Source organism: Phacochoerus africanus, chromosome 15 (assembly GCF_016906955.1).
Source record: "Phacochoerus africanus isolate WHEZ1 chromosome 15, ROS_Pafr_v1, whole genome shotgun sequence".
Taxonomy (NCBI): domain Eukaryota; kingdom Metazoa; phylum Chordata; class Mammalia; order Artiodactyla; family Suidae; genus Phacochoerus; species Phacochoerus africanus.
In genome coordinates this window covers 33,099,121-33,106,341 of record NC_062558.1, presented here as the reverse complement: position 1 = coordinate 33,106,341, position 7,221 = coordinate 33,099,121, and positions in this window count along the sequence as shown.

The window sequence follows — 7,221 nt, the reverse complement described above, 5'->3', positions numbered from 1 at the left end:
CTGGTGGTTACATGGTGTATGCATTTGTCAAAACTCATTTAAACGTATTCTGAAATTAGGTGTATTTATTGTGTGAAAATTATACCCCAATAAATTTGAAAAAGATGAAATGCAATTCTAATTGAAATGCAATTTTTAAAAACCCAACTTTAAGGTTTGGGGGAGAGATGTGGCAGAGGCCCAAGACACTGAAAGTAAAATTCTTTGGAAAAAATAAATGCATGAGGCCAGCTAAGAAAAAAAGCTTAAGTTCAGAGAGCCCATCAGCAAATCAACTGACCATCCTGGTCACCATGGGAACAAGATGCCTCCAACTCCTCCACATTACTCATCATCACTAAGAAAGCTTCCTCCATGGGAAGGAAGAGGAAGAGTCTCAGCCATTGCTTTATCTCCACTTCTCCCTCCACACAACCTAGAGTGAGGCTACAGAGAGCATAGGAGTTCGGTTCCCTTTTACAGATGAGGAAGACCCCAATTGTTTTCTTCTGTCTTTGGAACAGGCTAGTCCATGAAGCTTTTTTTTTTTTCTTTTTTGTCTTCAGCTTTGAGTCCTAGATGTCTCTTCCAGAGTCACCCTATTACAAAGAATCATCCTATTACAAAAGACCAGCAAAAGGTTCAAATCCCTTTAACTTTGTTTTTCTTTTTTAGCCACCCTGCAGCATATGGAGCTCCCGGGCCAGGGATCAGATGGGAGCCACAGTTGTAGCAATGCTGGATCCCTTATCCAACTCTGAGACCAGGCCAGGGATCCAACCTGCTTTCTGGCACTGCAGAGATGCTGACGATCCTGTTGCACCACAGCGGGAACTCCTCCAATCCCTTTAGAATGCTCCCTTTATCATGGAGGGCTCCAAGAATATATTATTTCATGGCACAAAAACAAGGACACCTATAAACCAAAATAAATTCTAGGGTTTTAAGAGGGGACATGTGCAAACATCAGATGGTAGATGCCAGTACACACTAAGCAGGAGAAGGAGAACAGGGATGAATTGATTTTGCCAACTCCCACGGTTTGCTGTTATTTAGGATAAAACGCTTGAGAGAGGAAAACAACGGATTAATGCATCAACATCCTTTGTGTTCACTGCAGATGAAAGTATGACAGTGCTTTAATGTGACCAATTTTCCTGAGCATGAAGATTTTCCACGACCATTAAAACATTTCTCTTTCAATTGGTATGCTTGGTGGTTTATTTTTAGAAATGAAATTTCTCGTTAAGAGGTGATGTGGTTTGAAGATGATCACTCTTCCGAGCTAGTTTTCTCTCTGCTCCCCATTAGAAGGGTCTAAAAAGCTGACTTTGGAAATAAAGGCTTTGTGCCTCCAGGAGCATGTTTCCCAGCTCACTTCCCTTTGCCAAGTAAAAAGCATTTCTAGCACTAATAAAAAGGTGATACGCCTGAGATCCTCTATTGGATTTTACTCGGTGTAGCTAAGATTCTGGGAGGAATAAGAAATCATTACCATGTGAGATTTATTGGAAATATTCATGGCAGCCAATCAATGACAAAAATGACTCAATATTTCCATGGTAACTGATGTATAGTTTTTTTGTTTTGTTTTGTTTTGTTTTCTGAATCATTGGAGTGTCTCTCTGTTCATTGTTAGTCAATAAAATGAGACCAACACTATTAGGTGCCTTCCACACCTGGTGCAAATTAAGTGGAGCATATCACTCAGGTCTGTCTTATTAGTTGCCTAATGCTCTGTAACACTATTGCCACAAACTTAGTGGCACCAAACAACACAGACTTGTTATTTCAGGGTTTATGAGTCAGGTGTCCAGGCACACTGACCCAGATCCTCTCCAAAGCTACAATTGAGATTTTGGTGGGGGAAGTGGTCTCATATCAAGGTCTGACTGGGGAAGGATTTGCATTTAAATTCATGTAGTTGCTGGAAGTATTCAGTTCCTTCAAGCTGTAGCTACAACTTCTTGTTGGCTGTCAGTGAAGGTCACCTTCAGTTTCTTGTCATGTCCATAGAACTCACATGATGGTAGCTTGCTTCCTCGGTGCTAGCAAGGGAGAGGGTCTCAGAGCAAGACAGATTATAATTCCATGTAACAATCGCAGACATGACAGCCCATCACTTTTTAAAAAAAGTTTTATTGAAGTATAGTTGATTTAGAGTATTTTTATAATTTCTGCTATACAACAAAGTGATTCAGTTATACACACATCCATTCTTTTTTGTAAGATTAGGCAAAGTTCCCAGTGCTGTACAGCAGGTCCCCACTGGCCAACCATTCTACAAACCCATTGCTTTTGCCATATTCAAGTCACAGGTCCCATCCACACTCAAGGATAGGGGATCATGGTAGGACATGAACACCAGGAAGCCCAGGTCATAGGAGTGACCTTAGAGTCTGTCTTCCACATTGTCCAAATTGGCTGCCAACATCACCTTATGGATGACTTGGTTTAAATGGGGACGGCTCCATCGCCGTGACTGACAGTTGGACCATCTTCTGCCATAACTCTTTTAATTCAAGAATAGCCTTCACTGGAGTTCCCGTCATAGTGTTTAATGAATCCGACTAGGAACCATGAGGCTGTGGGTTCGATCCCTGGCCTTGCTCAGTGGGTTAAGGATCCCAAGTTGCCATGAACTGTGGTGTAGGTTACAGACGTGGCTCAGATCCTGCGTTGCTGTGGCTCTGGCGTAGGCCAGTGGCTACAGCTCTGATTCGACCCCTAGCCTGGGAACCTCCATATGCTGCGAGAGCAGCCCAAGAAATGGCAAAAGACCAAAAAAAAAAAAAAAAGAATAGCCTTCACCAAATCAAACTATAATGAGGTACCACTTCACATCTGTCAGAATGGCCATCATGAGAAAGTCTGCAAATAAGTGCTGGAGAGGGCGTGGGAAAAAGGGAACCCTCCTATACTGTTGGTGGGAATGTAAATTGGTACAGCCCCTGTGGAAAACAGTATGGAGGTTGCTTAAAAGACTAAAAATAGAGATGATCCATATGATGCAGAAATTCCACTCCTGGGCATATATCTGGAGAAAACTATAATTTGAAAAAATACTTTCACCCCCCCCCCAATGTTTACAGCAGCACTATTCACAATAGCCAAGACATGGAGGCAACCTGAATGTCCACTGACAGATAATGGATAAAGAAAATGTGGTATATATCTATACAATTGAATATTAGCCATAAAAAAGAATGAAATAATGCCATTTGCTGCAACATGGATGGACCTAGGGATTGTCATACTGAATGATGTTAAGTCAGACAAAGACAAATAAATGATATCACTTAGATGTGAAATCTAATAAAAATGATACAAAGAACTTATTTATGAAATAGAATTTATTTGTGAATAGAACTTTACAGACATAGGAAACAAACTTATGGTTACCAAAGGGAAAGGGGGTGGGGAAGAGATAAATTAGGAATTTGGGATATATACAAGCTACTATATATAAAATAGATAAACAACAAGGCCCTACTGTATAGCACAGGGAACTATATTTACTATCCTGTAATAAACCATAGTGGAAAAGAATATATATATATATATATGTGCGTGTGTATATATATCTGAATATATATAACTGGATATATATGTGTATGTATACATACATGTATATATAAACTGAGTCACTTTGCCATACACGAGAAACTAATACAACATTGTAAATCAACTATACTTCAAGTTAAAAAAAAAAGAATAGCATTTATCACACAAATGAAGGCAATCTCAGGTGATTCCTCATCTTCTTACCTGCTCCTTCTTTTCCCTTCTCTTGTCTACCTCCCCTCCAAATACTGAGACCCCACACGGCTACTCTCCTGGGCCCATTTCCTTGAGTTCCCTGTGTGGATAGCCCCCAGTGAGGACACACCTATCTGAGAATGTAACTCTGTGTACATGGAAGTCTCCACCATCAGCACTATTGTTGACACAGTTGCTCAGTGCCTCAACCACGCAAAGCACAGTGTCAGCCATGAAAGATATGCAAAGAATAAGGAGGCATGGCCTCCGGTGGGGACCTGCTGTACAGCATAGAAAACTCTACCTAATATTCTGTGATAACCTGTGTGGGAGAAGAATCTGAAAGAGAATGGATATGTGTATCTGTACGACTGAATCACTTTGTCATACTGCAGAAATTATCACAACCTTGTAAATCAACTATACTTCCATAAAACTTTAAAAAAAAAGAGAGCGAAAAGGAGTTCCTGTTGTGGCTCAGTGGTAATGAACCTGACTAGTACCCATGAGGACATAGGTTCGATCCCTGGCCTTGTTCAGTGGGTTAAGGATCTGGTGCTGCCGTGAGCTGCAGTGTAGGTCACAGATGTGGCTTGGATCTGGCGTTGCTGTCGTTGTGGTGTAAGCCAGCAGCTGCATCTCCAATTCAGCCCCTACCCTAGTAACTTCCATATGCTACAGGTGGAGCCCTAAAAAGAAAAAAAAAAGAAAGAAAGAAGAAAGAAAGAAAGAAAGAAAGAAAGAAAGAAAGAAAGAAAGAAAGAAAGAAAGAAAGAAAAAAAAAAAAAAAGAGGCATAGCCTCAAGATGTAAGGCATAGGCTTACAATCCAGATGTAATCTCACCTACGAATTTACCCAAGAGTGGCTAAGGGACCACAAACCTAAAGGGCAGAGTGGATGGCTCTTGTCCACTGTGTCTGAGTCACTAAACAATGAGCATGAGGTATTTGTGTCATCAAGAATGACAACAAATTTACAAGTTTTCTCCAACTCAGAGCATAGCTAGGAGTCGAGAGTAAATCTCTGTTATCCTACAGAATAAGTATCCCAAGTATCCTTTGTGAAACCCCGTTCTTTGCACATCTTCTCAACCAGAAGTTTTAGACAAGAATGCCCTGGAGTTCCCTGGTGACTCAGTGGGCTAAGGATCCAGTGTTGTCACTGTTGTAGCTTGGATTGCTCATGTGGCAAGTGTTCCATCCCTGGGCCAGGAACTTGCGCATACTGGAGGCGAGACCAAAAAAAAAAAAAAAAAAAATGCTCCAAGCCTTCCTTCAGGGTTGTGTCTGTACATGATATCAGCCGATCAGTTTATCCCATACCTTTCCCTAGAGTGATCAGTAGGGGCAACCCCAACAAAGCCAATGACACATAAGGAGAGGTTTATTTATGGTCTCTAGGAAAGAAAATGCCCTCTCTCTCACTCTTTCTTTAAAATTTTTTTTTATTAGAGTATAGTTGATTTACAATGTTGTGCCAATTTCTGCTGTACAGGAAATCTTTTTTTTTATTTGAAATATAGTGATTTACAACGTGTTAATTTCTGCTATACAGCAAAGTAATTCAGCTATATATGTATATACATACACATATACACCCACACATTCTTTTGTTGTTGTTGTTCCAACTTTTAATTTTCCATAATTGGTCCTTACAAATGCCAACATTGATACACCTGTTAAATTTTTCATCACAAATATCAGCTACCTTTTCAAAAGAACTAAAGAGATGTGACTGATTTTTTTTTTTTTTTTTTTTTGGCTGCACCATGGCATAAGGAAGTTCCCAAGCTAGGGGTCGAATCGGAGCTGCAGCTGCCGGCCTAAGCCACAGCCACAGCAATGCCAGATCTAGGTTGCATCTATGACCTACACCACAGCTCATGACAATGCTGGATCCTTAACCCACTGAGCAGGACCCTGGATCGAAACTGCATCCTCATGGATACTAGCTGAGTTTGTTACTGCTGAGCCACGACGGGAAATCCCTACATATTCTTTTTTATATTCTTTTCCATTATGGTTTATGTCAGGATATTGAATATAGTTCCCTGTACTATACATTAGGACCTTGTTGTCTGTCCATGCTATATGTGAAAATGCTTCTCTTGAGGAAGTTTCCAGAAGAGTCTCTTCCCTTGTAACAGTGCTATCCAATAGGAATAGAATGTGAGATTTACGTATAATTTTCATCATTCTAGTAGCCACATTTTAAAAATTAAAAAGAAAAAAGTGAAATTAACTTTAATGATACACTTCCATTTAACCCAACATATCAAAAATATTATCATTTCAATATGTAATCCATCTACAATTTACTGATATTTTACATTTTTTTCATTCCAGATCTTTAAAACTGATGAATTTTCATTTATGGCCCATTTCAGTGTGTGCTAGCTGCCATTCTCAAGAGCCATATGTGCCTAGTGGCTACTGGACAGTGTCACCTTGGACAGGACAATGTGAGGGTGTGAAATCATTATTTTTTTTTCCCAGGCCAGGGGTCAAATCAGAGCTACAGCTGCCGGCCTAGCCACAGCCATAGCAATGTGGGATTTGAACCTTGTTTGCAACCTACACCACAGCTCACAGCAATGCTGGATCCTTAGCCTACGGAGGGAGGCCAGGGGTCAAACCTTCATCCACATGGATACTAGTCGGATTTGTTTCCACTGAGCCGCAACAGGAACTCCCAAGGATGTGAAATTAGATCTGTGCCTATTTTGATATCGTAGGTTGAGCTTAGGCTAAAACTGACCACAGCAAGGGAAGAGAATTGGAAATAAACTAGAACCTTGGTGACCTCCTTGTAGTCACCAGAGCAAGCATCACTGGAAATCAGCATGACCACAGACGTTTCAGTTCTGTGAGCCAATAAGTTTCCTTCAGTAGTGAAATGAATTCAAGCTGAACTTTCTGTCACTTCTCAGCAAATGCATCTCAACAGAGGGTAATAAAATAAACGATCTACTTTGTGCCAACATGGAAGCATGGACAGGAAGCATAAAGTTTTCGAAGGTTTCTCCCTAAAAAGCAGCTTGGCCGCAGCAGGGTTTCTCAGCCTTGGCACTTTGACCCATGGGATTGGGTAATTCTTTTTTTTTTTTAATTTTTTTCCCTTTTTGGCCATACTCACGGCATAGGAAAGTTCCCAGGTCAGAGGTCAGCCCTGCATCACAGGGGTTCCTGTTGTGGCTCAGCCAGTTATGAACCTGACTAGCATCCATAAGGATGTGGGTTTGATCCCTGGCCTCACTCATTGGGTTAAGAATCTGGCACTGCCATGAGCTGTGGTGTAGATCGAAGACTTGGCTCAGATCTGGCATTGCTGTGCCTGTGGCATAGGCCAGCAGCTGCAGCTTTAATTCCATCCCAAGCCTGGGAACTTCCATATGCCACAGGTATGCCTGTAAAAGGAAAAAAAACAAACAAACAAAAAAAACCCTACATCACCGCAGTGACCTGAGCCACAGGAGTGACAAT